Source organism: Bison bison, unplaced genomic scaffold (assembly GCF_000754665.1).
Source record: "Bison bison bison isolate TAMUID 2011002044 unplaced genomic scaffold, Bison_UMD1.0 scf7180017864487, whole genome shotgun sequence".
NCBI classification, from domain to species: domain Eukaryota; kingdom Metazoa; phylum Chordata; class Mammalia; order Artiodactyla; family Bovidae; genus Bison; species Bison bison.
Genome location: NW_011495047.1, coordinates 10,248,886 through 10,263,235, shown reverse-complemented (window position 1 = coordinate 10,263,235; position 14,350 = coordinate 10,248,886). Strand labels below are relative to the sequence as shown.

The following is a 14,350-nucleotide window of genomic DNA, read 5'->3' as shown; positions in this document are numbered from 1 at the left end:
GGGCGGGAAGAGGATTCCGACCTGGACTGGGGTCCTCTGGAGGGGCTGTGAGTCTTGGTCACTTGCATTTACTCGTTCATCTGTTTATTTATTCATTCATCAACAGTCTACGTACATGAGCAATGCCGCAGGTGTATCACGCACCAGGGGCGGAACTGCCAGTCTGCAATCCCCAGCCTCAGGAACAGCCTAAGAGCGTATCACCTGCACGCATACTTGGCCCCTGGTTCATCTCCTAGAGACACAGAACCACGTGCTCTGCATTTTCAGGATGCAAAGATCATCAGAATAAAAGGCATGGGGGCCACAGAGAGGTGAACAGGAAAAGATGTCTCTTCTTCACCATACCACCACTCACCCTGACACGGAGAGGTGCCTGTGTCCCAGCAGGTCACACCTGGAAGGCCCTCCACTGGATTAGTCTAAATGTCTCCTTGTACAGCTGAGAGATGGAGCCCAGAGAGGGTGTGACACCACTCAAAAGTCACACAGCTAGTTTAACTGAAGTGGGACCAAAGCCAGGGCAAACCCCACAGATACCCCTCAAGAGGTGATGTCAGACTAGGGGGATTGTCCACAAGAATGCACCTGTCAGGCCAGGTTCCACGTCTGCCCAGAAGCTGGCACCACGTGAGCGGCTGAGTGGGGGCAGGTTGACTCTCTTAATGGTGTATGGCGCTTGGAAGCTTAGTGTGAGAGAGAAGAGATCAACAGTTCTGGATCCAAATCCCATCTCACATGCCTAGTTGCCGGGCAGGCTTGTGTAAGTTATTAGAATTTTTGGAATCTTGTTTACCTCCTTTGTCAAATGGGCACAATAAATCCTGTCATCCCCAGAAGGTATAGGGACCAGAATGGATGTAGAGCTCTGGTACAGTGCTGGGCAGGAGATCAATAAAAGGAATCATTACAGCATGAGCTTGGCCACCGAGTAAGTCCAATTGTCTTCTGAACAGGTGCCACTTAAGCCAGGACAGTGACACAGGAGTTTCAGGGGCAACAGGGCAGATAGATTTTGATTTTGTTCTTGTTGTTTCATGGGTTTTTTTTTTAACATTTCACAGATAATCTGCTAATATAATTACCCCTGGGTAACTGGGAATTAACTCACATTTCCAAACACTATGAGGCACTGCGGGTGAAAAAGCAAAAGGAAAACATCATGTGTACTTCATTGTACAATATGCAAGAAACTACCTCCTGCATCATGTCTGTGTACGTGTGTGCACGTGTGCACGCTCAGTTGTGTCCGACTCTTCAAGACCCCATGGACAATAGCCTACTGTGCTCCTCTCTCCTTGTAATTTTCCAGGCAAGAATACTGGAGCAGATTGTCATTTCCTTCTCCAAGGAGATTTTCCCGACCCAGGGATTGAATCCGCATCTCTTACAAAGAATCTGGCAGGCGGATTCTTTACCAATGTGTCACCTGGAAAGCCCCAGAAGTGAAGGATCTGCCCTCTCTGAGGCTTGAACTCAGGACCTTCAGATTATAAGACTAATGTGCTGCCTACTGCACTAAGAGGGCAGATAGTCTGACTTTCACTTCATGTCTGTACTCTAGTCTTTTTGTCTCCATCTGGCTGAAAAGCTGTGCAGACACTGGGTGGGGTCTATGAATCCCTAGAAGCTTCTTGTGTATCTGTTCATTTTCCAGAGAAAAGAGTTTGTAGTTTTTCTCAAGACTTTCTTCCTTCAGGGAACCCTCAGCCTGTTGTGGGAGATTCATTTTCTACCTTCAATCTGAGATAGAGAAAGCTCTGCCCTCAGGGAGCCCCAGTCTGAGGGGAGACACAGCACGGCCTCAAGGAGCCCCAGTCTGAGGGGAGACACAGCCCTGCCTCAAGGAGCCCCAGTCTGAGGGGAGACACAGCCCTGCCTCAGGGATCCCCAGTCTGAGGGGAGATACAGCCCTGCCTCAGGGAGTCCCAGTCTGAGGGGAGACACAGCCCTGCGCTCAGGGATCCCCAGTCTGAGGGGAGACACAGCCCTGCCTCAGGGAGCCCCAGTCTGAGGGGACCCAGCCCTGCCCTTAGGGAGCCCCAGGCTGAGGGGAGACACAGCATGGCCTCAAGGAGCCCACATCCAATAGAGCAGATACAACTGATATTTCCAGGTACATCCCAGTCTGAGGAAAACAAAAAATATCAGAAATAATTCACACATGCCAAACAATGGTGTACCAACTGAGCCCCGGGCACTGAAGAAAGACTCAGCCAAGGTAGGGTCCAAGCAGAAGACCCCAGCCCAGGCCGCCCCAGCCCCTCCTCTGCAGCTCCCTCTAACTAAGGCTCAGGCTACATACAGGCAGAGTGTGGTTTCAGACCCTTCAGCCAGCAATTAGTATTCTAAACATGAAATTAATTTCTCCTACAAATATGAGAACCTAGTAATTTGTTTCACTTTTATTTTATTGTCAGATAGGATTCATTTTCTACATGATTTTATGGTTGGATAGGATTCATTAGAAATTTTCCCCCAACTCCTTCTCTTAAAAAAAAAATAATCTTCCTTCAGCTGTTCAGTCAGCGGTTGAGCTGGCCTTAGCTTTCCTTTGAGTCACCGGCTCCCACACAACTGCACCGCCATAGCCCCAGGTTCTGCTCCGTGGTTTCACTTTAATTTCCAACTCTGAAGAGCCAGGTACTGAAATGGAGATAAATCTCTCTGGAAGCTCCAGCAATGGGACCTTTGACAGTGGAGCAGTGGGGAGAGTTAATGGCTCCAGGGCTCCTCTGTGTTATTTACTGACGCGGGGACCCTCACTAGCTCAGACTAACACTTCTAATCTATTTAGTACCCACGCTGGGTCACTTAACTTTGTTACCTGCTCTTATTTCTACCTCTGCCTGTGTCCTCCTTACCCACAAGGTCACTGAAAGCTGACCCTCCTGGGGTATGTTCGGCCTGTGCCGGGCAGGACCCCTAAATGCCAGCCTGTGAACCCTTCCAACAAGACATCTTCAGCCTTGACCACAGACTCTGCTTTCCCTTGTGTCCTGCTCACTGACCTCAGAAGTAGTCAGAGTTAGGCACCTTAGGAGTTCCCCTTTTGTTATACAGAGAGGACTCCTTTCTCCTTCAGACTGGGGCTCCGTTAGGCAGGGCTGTGTCCCCTCAGACTGGGGCTCCCTGAGGCAGGGCCATGTCTCCCCTCAGACTGGGGCTCCCTGAGGCAGGGCTGTGTCTCCCCTCAGACTGGGGCTCCCTGAGGCAGGGCTGTGTCTCCTCTCAGACTGGGGTCCCTGAAGCAGAGCTGTGTCTCTTCCATTAGACAGGATCACGTGGAGGCTGGCAGGGGCTAAGTATTAGGGTCAATTACTCCCTCTCAGTCCAAGTCACCTTGTTACATTTTCTCACTAACCCCTGCTTCTCTTTACAGCACAGACCCTGACTGTAATTAATCATCTGCATAATTATCTGTTTAACGTCTCTCTTCTCCTCTAGACTGTAAGTTTCAGGGGGTCAAGGACAAATGTGGCTTGGTATCTGCTCTATCTAGCACCTGTGACACTGCTTGGCACATAAGAGGCCCCCAATAAGTATGTTCCTCCTGAATGGCAGATGAAAGGACAAAGTATTCTGTGTATTTATACACACTGTCATAGAGAGCATGGGAATCAGAACCCAGGCGTGTGTCAGGACTGTGGACTTTTCCTAAGGGACACAGCACATTCTCAGCTGGCTCTCCTGACAGCTGTAAGATGAGCACTCAGGGCAGGATAACACAGGATCTGGGAAGAAAGACCACGTGGGTCTGCAGCCCACCTTTGCTCCTCACCATCTGGTGATCTCCAGCTAGGTTCTTAACCACTTCATCTATAGGTTAATTACAACAGCCATCCCACAGACATGGATCTTACAATAAATGTAATGCACTTAGAATAGTGCCTGGCACATAGTAGACATTTGACTAGTGTTAGCTGCTATGACTACTGTTATTAGCATTACTTTCGTGCAGATGGGAACTGAGGCTTCAAGAGATTAACTTGTCCAAGGTTCCAAGGCTGTGACTGAGCAGGGCCAGGATTTCCTTAAACCCTTAATAACCACCAGACTTCCATGCCCCCCTCTGATATTAGAACAACTGGGCATTGCTGATTAAGAAGCACAGGAAGGGGAGAAATCAAGCCACTTTTGATGCTGCAGCCTTGGAGAAACTGACCAATGAGGAACAGACCCAGATTCTGATGGACAAGAGGAAGAGAGACAAGAGGAAACCATGAAGTGGCCAAGTCCTGGCCTCCCAATCAGGCTGGGATGATGTCCCAAGATGACCCCAGGTCCCTCCTGACCTGGCCCTTTCACCTCTCTGAACTCATCTCCTACCACAGTTTACCTTAATTATGCCAAATACACTCCAACCTCAGGGTCTTTGCAGTTCCTGGGCCAGGAACCCAGTTCCATCAAGGTGAGGTCCATGATGGATTATAAACATGGTGCATTTGTCACCAGTCTCTTCGATCTCAGTGCCTGGACAGTGAGCATTTCTGCCTGGTCCAGGGGTTGAAGAAGAGCCTGCATTAGTCTAGCTCCTCTAAGAAGCAGATGCCAGGATTACGAGAGGGAAGACATGCCTGTGAAGGAAAATGGAGGGAAAGCTGGAGAAGGCTGGGAAAAGCATCAAATTGCACATAGGTCTGATGCTGTAAAGGAGAGTGGGAAGGGAGGAAGTTTGGGTCGAAAACTCTTAGACTGTAGTGCAGGTGAAGAAAGTTTAGCAAATGGGATAAGGCCAGTGGGGGAGGGGAGGGCCTGAGCTGCTGTTTCCCCTCCCCCATCTCACATGAAGGCCTCTGCCTTCACATCCCAGCCATGCTAGGTCACCAGCTGGGAAACGTGGCCTTAGTGCCAACACAGTGGGATTCAGAGCATGGTGGTCAAATCCAATACACTCTCTGAAGAAGGAGTTCTGAGGGGTACATTTTCATGGTGGCCATGAACCAGACTCAACCAACTCTTGGCCTGCCTCTAGTACCTTGTCAAGAAAAATGGCCTGAAATTCGCCTCCATGAGGCACTACTGCGCTATCAAGGCTGGAGACGGTGTGGGCTCACTGAGTGATTAGCTTCCAGCCGTAAGTCACCTTCCAAGGGTCTTGGTGGAGAAATCCAGGCTCACACAGCCAGGGGAATGGCCAGAGACTTCCTCCTCTGGAGATGACAACTCCTAGGTCTGGTTTTCCTGTCTCATGGGGGACACCTTTTCCAGCAGGTCTTCTGAGGCATAGTCCCAACCAGCTCACCAAGATGGGAAAGCTTCAGGGTGGCAACCAGCTGGGGACAGGCCAGGTGCCAGGAATTCAGCAGGACTTGGCGCTTAGGCAGCTCAGCTTCAACCAGTCCCTTCTCTCTCCACAGAGAGATTCTGACCCCTCTTCACTGGTCACTGTGAAGCTTCACAGAGAGAAGACAGCTGCAAATAGCCAGCCCGGAGCCTGGCTCCCCACAGACCCTCCTGTGAAGTGGCCTTGCTCCCTGCTTCTCTCGCTCCTCTAATCTCACACTCTTCGGCAGACACGCTGCCTCTGATGCCACCATAATTTGCTGGTTACATAACATGCGTCCTCACTGGGTGGCAAGTCTCACTCACTGGAGGGGCTCCAAATTAATAATCTATTATTCATGCCATCCGCAGTGTCTCTCCGCTGACAGTGGCAGTAAGAAAGAAAAGCTATACGGGAAGGAAAAGAGAGGGAAGGGAAAGGTATCCTTGGGAGCAAGCGGGTACAGGAGAACTGGTCTCTGAAAGTTTAAAATAGAAAACAGCCTCAGTGGAGCTGTCTCTATGGAGGTTGTTTTCTTTGCTTCCTGGAAGTCAAGGTCATCAGTAGGAAGGACAGGCAGGGAAGCAGCTCCAGGTTTTCATAGTAACATTCAGGGCCTCCATTCCTCCAAATAGAGCCACTTCTAAAACACTGAGGTGGAGCTGGAGGGAAGGAGATGTAAAGAATGGGAGAGACACATTTCCACCTCAGGGAGCCCCAGTCTGAGGGAGACACAGCCCTGCCCTCAGGGAGCCCCAGTATGAGGGGAGACAGCCCTGCCCCCAGCGAGCCTCTTAAAGATGGGACATGCCCCTCAGACATGACCCTCAGACATGGCCTCAGGGAGCTCAGACTTATGAGAAGACAGAACCTCTGTGCTCAGGGAGCTTCTAGATAAAGAAAAAACAAAGCAAAACCAGACCCTTCTCCCCCAGACTGAAAACAGACATTTTTTTCATGTGTGCAACAGAGAGGAGATTTCTAGTTATCTTAGTCAGAAACTAGAAGACAAGGGTGAAAAGGCATAACAGACATCCGGACTGCTCTTCCTAACGTTTCAGTGGAGGGGAATGTTCTAAGGGCTCATCTGTAAATTTTACACTTTCACAGTGTGTAAAATCTGCTATAGTTTCCAGCTGAATGTGCTCTGGAAGAGACACATTCACTTAGCTCTGATCCCTCCCCAGAGTAAAAAATGTGAATAATGTAATAAAGAAAATAGAGACAATGATTAGCTCTAAGAAAATTAAGAATAGTTTGGGAAGGAAACTGTTATCATACATGGCTCTTTCTAAGCAGTATTTATTTAATCACAAATATTAATACAAACATTGAATACTTATTTTTAGCCACAAGTTGTCATAAAAACACTATTGAAAGACTGGTGGGGAGAGTAATTATGCTGGGGGTGTGATAGGAGGAGTAATATCAGAGTGTAAAGTGCTCAAAGTCCTTATCAGGAAGTCAATGGATAATGTCTCGAAGGAAAATATCAAGAAAGAGCCAATAATAAAGAAGTAAAGACCAGAGGAAATAATTAAAGAGTTGAAATGTTCCGCCTGAGGAGAGGGGTTCTGGATGGGTAACTTATAACTGGTCACTGTTCCTTTACATTATAACCTATTTGACATACATAAAACTTGGATAAAAATAAAAATTCATATTTTGTAATGGCAGCAGAATGCTGTCAGACCTTTGCTATCTGCAGGACAACAGGCAGCAGGTGGTTAAGCTGATCGGTGGATAAAGTCATCAAATAGCATCAGAGGAAGGAGACCAGCGGGGCTGTCTCTACAGATGCCACCGTCTGGCTTAGGGACACTCAGAACCCTAATGCCCATCCTGTTGGAGCACACGCTGGGCTGGAGGGGACAGGGAAACCACCAGAGAAACTGACTCTAGACTAAAAACACCAGTCACAGCCATTCACACAGTGAACAATCCAGAAGCTGGCATCTGAACACCTGCCTTTTCAGGACTTTAATATCATCAAGAATAAAATTACTTTTCTTTTGTCTAGCCCTTTACAGTCCCAGGTAGACCTAGTGGTAAAGAACCTGCCTGCCAATGCAGGAGACATAAGAGACTTGGGTTCAGTCCCTGGATTGGGAAGACCCTCTGGAGGAGGAAGTGGAAACCCGCTCCAGTATTTGTGTCTGGAGAATCCCAGGGACAGAGGAGCCAGTCAGGCTACATTCCATAGAGTTGCAAAGAGTCGGACAAAGTGAAGCGACTTAGGATGCACTTAGAGTTTACAAAGCCCTTTCACATGGATTACGTGAAATATCAGCACTGGGCCCTATCTGTCCAGTAGTACTCTTCTCCTTTTATGACTGAAAACCCAGGGCTTGGAGAGGAAAGCAGTTTACTTAACATTACATGCAAGTAAGGCATGAAGATGGGCACATCGTGATCCTCCTCCTGGGTGGTACTTTGGGATCAATCTGGGCAACTTAACACTCACACCCAGCTGAATGGGAGGTTTTGTCACGGTTAAAGTCTCCCCTATTGATTCTGATGCCCCACTCCAGGCCACCTCTGGTCCCCTTTAACTAACCTCCTGTCCCACTACTCAATACACAGCCTCCTGTGGACTTCAGGGAAGGCTAGGTTTGCAAAAACAGCACCACTAAAATTTCAGTGGCTTAATATGCATATGTGTGTGGTCAGTGGTCTCCAACTCTTTGCGATCCCATGGACTGTAGCCCACCAGGCTCTTCTATCCTTGGAATTCTCCCAGCAAGAATACTGGATGGAATTGCCCTTTCCTCCTCCAGGGGATCTTCCTGACCCAGGGATCAAACCCGAGTTTCCTGCAGCTCCTGTATTGTCAGGTGAATTCTTTACCACTGAGCCATCTGGGAAGTGGCTTAATATGACAAAGCTTTTTTCATCACTCACTAAGTCCACTGTGGGTCCAGGTAACCTTCCTGGTAGCTCTTCTCCATCTCAGTGTTCTCAGCTTCCTTGACCTGGTGGCTCCTCAATCTTGACATAGGCTTCCATGGTTGCCATGGCAGGAAAAGAAAAAGTGCTGAAGACACTTGTACCATCCATTAATGCTTTAGCATATTAGAAATACACATCAGTTCTACCTGCAATCGATTGGCCAGATCCAGTCTTGTGACCTTCACATAACAGCAAGTACGGGGGTGAGGGGTAAAATCTTCACCTATATTCTACAGAGAAGACAACTCAATGTGGATAAGCACCAGTGATATCTACCACAGCCTTCATGACACCCTGGAAGTGCTCCCCACTCTCTGCATGGTCCCACACACCCCCATTCTCCCTTCCCTTACCCCTCTTTAAGGTCTGGCTGGAGTCCCATCTCCTCCTTGAGCACTCCTTGGCCACTGCTTTCTACACAGATCCCCTCAGTTTGACCAACATCAATTCTCATTATCTGTGGGATGCATTTGGCACTTATAGCTCATTAAGCATTTTCAGAGTCTTTACATATCCTCTGTTTCAAATGATTTTATCTTCTGGACTTTGGGCAAAGTATTGAGAGGAATTGCTGGTCTGGCCAACAGAGAAGAGTTTATCAGAAAAGTGGGAGGCATGGGAGCCTGTGGAGTGGCCCCCATGACTTCTGAGCCTTTGAGCCTTGCAGGGAAGAGAGTCGAAGGTACTAAGGAACCCTGGGCTTGGAAAGACTGTCTTCAAAAGCCCATCATCTTGAGAAGCTTAGACTGAAAAGTGAACACCAATTAAGAGTTGGGCGTCTTGGCAGGAGAAAGCCCTCCTTAGAACTGATGATTATCTTAATGAGGGGATAAGAAGTATTGAAAAGGCCACAGGCTGCATGGGAAGCCCACTACTGAGCCCAAGACTTAAATGAGCATGCACAAAAGACGGGAGGAAAGGCCAGCCCCCCGCCCCTGCATGCCTACTGCACCCCAAGCAGACAGGCCCCTGCGATTCCCACATGCTGGAGTCACTGCCTGCTGACATGGCTAGTTATTTATTAGTCTTTAACAAACATAACACTTACCATGTACCGGGCACTATTATGTGCATTTTATGAATACTAACTCATTTCATCAACACTGTATGGGTTATTTTTCCCCTCATCCCCCAAAGATGCCAAGGTTAAATAACTTGCCCAAGGTCATCACTAATGTGGGCCAGAACCTCTGGCTCCTTCACAACAAGAACATATATTTATCTGCTCAGCAACAGACAATAGTAAGCACTCAAGAGATATTTAAGTGCTTTCTAAATGAATGAATGTGATCTTGTTTCCCTCTGAGGCCGGACAGCCAGGGTCCAATTCCCAGTTCCATTGCTTACTGTGTGAACCTGGGCAAGATATTCACCTCTCTCCACCTCTGTTTACCCACCTATAAAGTAGGGCTAATAATAGGCTTTATAGGGTTGTTGTGAGGATTAAACAATTTTTAAAATTAATAAATGTAAAGAATAACAATCCCTGGCACAAGGAAACAATCAATAAAGTGTAATTGTTATTTCACATGCTATATCATATCTCATCAAACCACTAGCTTCTGTAAATACACATTAACCATTTCTTTTCATTCTTGTCACTATCTAGAATGTGTTAGGTGGACATTTCTAAATATCCTAGAATAGAGAATTGTCTTAGTTGTCTATTGCTACATAGCAAAGTTTAGCAACTTAAAATGATGTGCATTCATTTTCCAACCATTTCTATGGCTTAGAATTCTAGGCATTACTTAACTGGGTCTTCTATTATATGATCTCTTATAAGTCTATGACCTAGATGTCAGCCAAGGCTGTGGTCTCATCTGAAGGTTCAACTGAGGAAGGATCTGCTTGCCAAGTTCAGTCTATGTTTATTGGCAAGATTCAGTTCTTCCATGGCTGTTAGATGGAGGGCCTCAGTCCCTTGCTGGCCATTGGTGGGTCGTGGCCCTCAGCTGCTTGCCATGAGGGCCTCTCCAACTCACTTTATCACAGCAAGTTCATGAGAAGAGGAGCCAGGAAGAGAGAGAGTTGGTAAAATGGAAATCACTGTCTTTTGCAATTTAACCACAGAAGCAACATGGATCTTTCTTGCCATATCCTATTGGTTATAAGCAATGACTAGGTCCAGCCCACACTCAAAGAAGGGTTTGGGGGTCCATGTCAGAAGCTGCTGACTCCAGGCTCAAACGTACTTACTGACTGAACCCAAGAGTCAGCTCTGCTTCAGATGAAGGTAGGGAACATGGAGAGGCTGATGTGGGTCATGTAAATTCCAACTAGCCCTGCCTCTAGGGAAAGCTTCCTTGAACCCTTTTGGGACCTTGGTGTCCATCCCTATAGAATGAGCAGCTTTGACTAGAAGATGCCTCAAGTGCCCTCCATCTAAATTCTAGATTCTTTGAATTTAACAGATCTTGATTCAACCAAACTGACAAAGTTAAGAGTTCTCTGCATTCTTGGAAAGTTGCCAAGATCATGCGCATCCCTCCCAGCCCCCCAGGTGAGGGTGGATCACTGTCTCCCTTCCACCACCCATGCTGTGCCGTCCCACACACAGCCTTGGTAGATGGAAGGAAGTGGACGAGCAGAGTCCTCAGCAAAGAAAAAGTCCCAAGTGTTGCACTTGCTTCACCCACCTCCTTGCCCTGAATTGCTCTGGAGGCTAAATCATTGCCTGGCCCAATTGGCCGGGCAGGCCAGCATCAAACCCTCAGTGAGATTAAAGGCCCTATTGAGGTGTATAAATCAGAGCAGCACACCCTACTGAGAGCATGTGATTAGAATAAATGTGTGTCCCTGGGGCTGAACACAACTCTGCTGCATGCTGGGCACCTGCGTCCTCCTTGGGATCCTTCCTATATATTGTCCCACTGCTCCTGTTCTTCCTCAACAGCTCAGCAGCAGCCCACCCAGCAGACAGTCCCTTTCGAACAACACCCTCCTTTCCCTATACAGAGAGTGCCACATGAGCACAAGGAGCCCGAGAAATACTGTGGGGGATAGGGAGTCTGGAGAACCTAGTGTGGGTCCTGGCTGTGCCCCTCGCCCGCAGTGTGGCCCTGAGGGGGTCCCTTTCTTTGCTCAGCATCAGTTTCTTCATTCCATCGATCAATAGATTGGACCAGATGACTCCGCAGATCTCTTCGAGCTTTCAAATCCTACAGTTCTGATATTTATCTCAAGTGATCAGGGAAAACAGGATGTCCCTAGATGAGAGAGGATGAGTTTGGCTCTAATTAGCTGAACTGTGACCCCCCCATAAAAGTAGCTTCTGCGTGTTATCTCAATCAGAGGGAGAGAGAGAGGAGATTTCAGGGTTGGCGCAGTGGTTCAGCAATGTTACTTTCCCATCTTCCTCTGTTGTCAACACCAATGAGAGATGTCCACACGCCCCTGGGGGGAGGGGGCTGAGATGGCCACATCTTTCAGTGTCACATTTTTCTGTGATGGTGTCAGACTCAGGAGGGAGACAGAGTGGTGGGCTCTCCTGGGTGCTATATGTTACTAGGAGAAGGCCTTTCCCAAAGACTGGTGTCTGATCATTACTTCTCATGTCTCACCCCACCCCCAAAAGATACACTAATGAACCTCAGAATGTGATCTGATTTGGAAATAAGGTCATTGTTAATGACCTTATTGAGTTAATATGAGGGCGTACTGAAGCAGGGTATGCTTCTAATCCAATATGACTAGTATCCTAATAAGAAGAGGAGAAAGAGAAGACATGGCCATGTGAAAACAGATACAGAAAGAATACTATGCGATGAGGGAGGCAGAGACCAGGGTGATGCAACAACAAGCCAAGGAGCACCCGGGGCTGCCAGTGACACCAGAAGTTGAGAGAAGGGCAAGGAACAGATTCTCCCCGGCAGCCTTCAAGGTAGCATGGCCCTGCCGACACCTTGGTTTTAACCTTCTGGCCCCCAAAACTGTGAGAGAATATATTCCCGTCATTGTAAATTACCCAGTTTGTGGCTGTCTGTTGTGGGAGCCCTAGGAAATGAACACATGCCTCTTTGGCTGGAACTTGACTCACATCCCCTCAACTGCTGGCAAATCACCAATGGTGAAGTGAGCTTGACTGTGCCACGGTCAACCACGGTTCATCAAGAAGACTGAGTGCCTTGCCTCCTGGACAAACCCAGGTTCTTAGAGACTAAAGAAGAGGGGATGGTATGATATCATCAAGTCTAACACACACATTTGGAATATGAGAAGAGTGAGGCCCCCAGCTTCCTCCACCTCCCGTATGGCAGCCTCCTCCCTGTAGGTGTGTGATGGCTCTGACCACTCTTCGTCTTTGCCATGTGATTCTGTTTCATACCGATTCCAGAAGATCACTAAGCAAAAGTTGACAGGAGGCACAGTAAGAGGCGGATATGGTCAGAGCCTTCCGGTATCCCAGCTCACACAGGAGATTATAAGAAGGGCTGAGGGACGTCCTTGGTGGTCCAGTGGCTAAGACTCCACACTTTCAAAGCAGACGGCCCAGATTCTGTCCCTGGGTCAGGGCACTAGATCCCACATGCAGCAACTAAGAGTTCACACATGCGTGCGTGCTAAGTCACCTCAGTCGTGTCCAACTCTTTGTGACCCTATAGACTGTAGCACACCAGGCTCCTCTGTCCATGGGATTCTCCAGGCAAGAATACTGGGGTGAGTTGCCATGCTCTCCTCCAGGGGATCTTCCCGATCCAGGGATCAAACCTGTGTCTCCAATGTCTCCTGCATTGGCAGGGGGGTTCTTTACCACTAGCGCCACCTGAAAAGCCCAAGAGTTCACGTGCTACAACTAAAATAAATCCCCATACCGCAACAGAGACCGAAGATCCTGCAGGCCACAGCTAAGACCCTGCAAAGCCAAATTAATAAAGGGTTTTTTTTAAATAAAATAAAAGATAAAAGAAGAACTGAGAGGCCTGGGTGTGACTCAGCCTGGATGAGAGATGGATTTGGAAGACACAGCTTGACCGGCAGCTTCCTAGAAGCTGGATTCTCAGTAAATGCTGAGGTTGCACAAAGGACTGAAAATGGGGAGGAACAGAAAAAGAACGTGAGACTTTAGGACGAAAACACGCTTGGTCTGCCCACCTAGGGGCCTGGCCTCAGTGGAAGGCCTCCTCATGAAGAGCCGGATAAACACAAACGTATCAAGGAAAAACAATTCTACTGCAGCCACGACTATTACAGCATCTCACGAGCATCTCATGCCCACATTAACTGACCTTTCCCCCACAGGCTCCTCATTTTGCTCTTCATTTCTGTCTCAACAGAAAGTATTTCCACTTGCCCAATTGTCCAACCCACAGTCATGGGTGTCACCCTTAACCCCTGCCCTCCCCTCCTTCACTAGTCATGCACCAACTCCTGTCAACTTCTGTGCTAAATACTCCTGAAACCCTGCATGTCTCCTGGCACTTCCCTCCCCCATCCTTGCTTGCTGAGATTACTATGAAGATCTCCTTACTAATCTGCCTGCCTCCAATCTTCCCTCTCCATTCCTTCCATCCACATTCCCTCCAGTCGGAACAGTCTTCCAGAAAGCCAGATCCAATCACATCACAGCTCAAAACAGTTGCGATCCCTTGCACCCCATGGCTTTTGTATTGATGTCCAATCTTCCTGACTTTCTTTCAAGGCCCTTCATGACCTTATTCCTATTTCTTCCGAAAGCTTCTCTCATGTTTCCCCTGACCCCCAGCCCCTCATCTCCATGTTTCACAAAGCCACTCTCCTCACTTCCTGCAGCTAACATGCTATCTTGAGCCCCCCAGACCTTTGAGCCTGCAACTGAGTCTCCCATGTCACCTGATCTTTCTCTTCTTCTCTGATTAACATCTGTACATATTTCAGGCTTAGACACCACTTCTTGTGGGAAAATCTCCTAGAACCCCCCACCCCAGACTGGTTTGAGTTGAGCCCCCTTGCCTTTCCCTGGTCTGCTCTGTGTTGCATGGTGGCTGACCCCTACAGGCCTCCCCTGTCACCTGGTTCCTCAGACAGGGAAGTGGAGGGCAAGAGAAAGGCACAGGACAGACATTTCATTCCTCCATCTCTGCCTAAGGGACTGGCGCAGCAGCGCCCCCTGCAGGACTCTGGCTCTCACTGTGACACACTCACTATGGATCCACG

At 48.3% G+C, this 14,350-nt stretch overlaps 1 non-coding gene across 1 annotated transcript; it reads right to left on the bottom strand.

The window, feature by feature from the left end:
- Window positions 1–1,455: 1,455 nt before the first annotated feature.
- On the bottom strand, window positions 1,456–1,528 carry TRNAI-UAU. The gene has a single exon. It is a non-coding gene; the product is annotated as a tRNA-Ile (tRNA).
- Window positions 1,529–14,350: the final 12,822 nt, after the last annotated feature.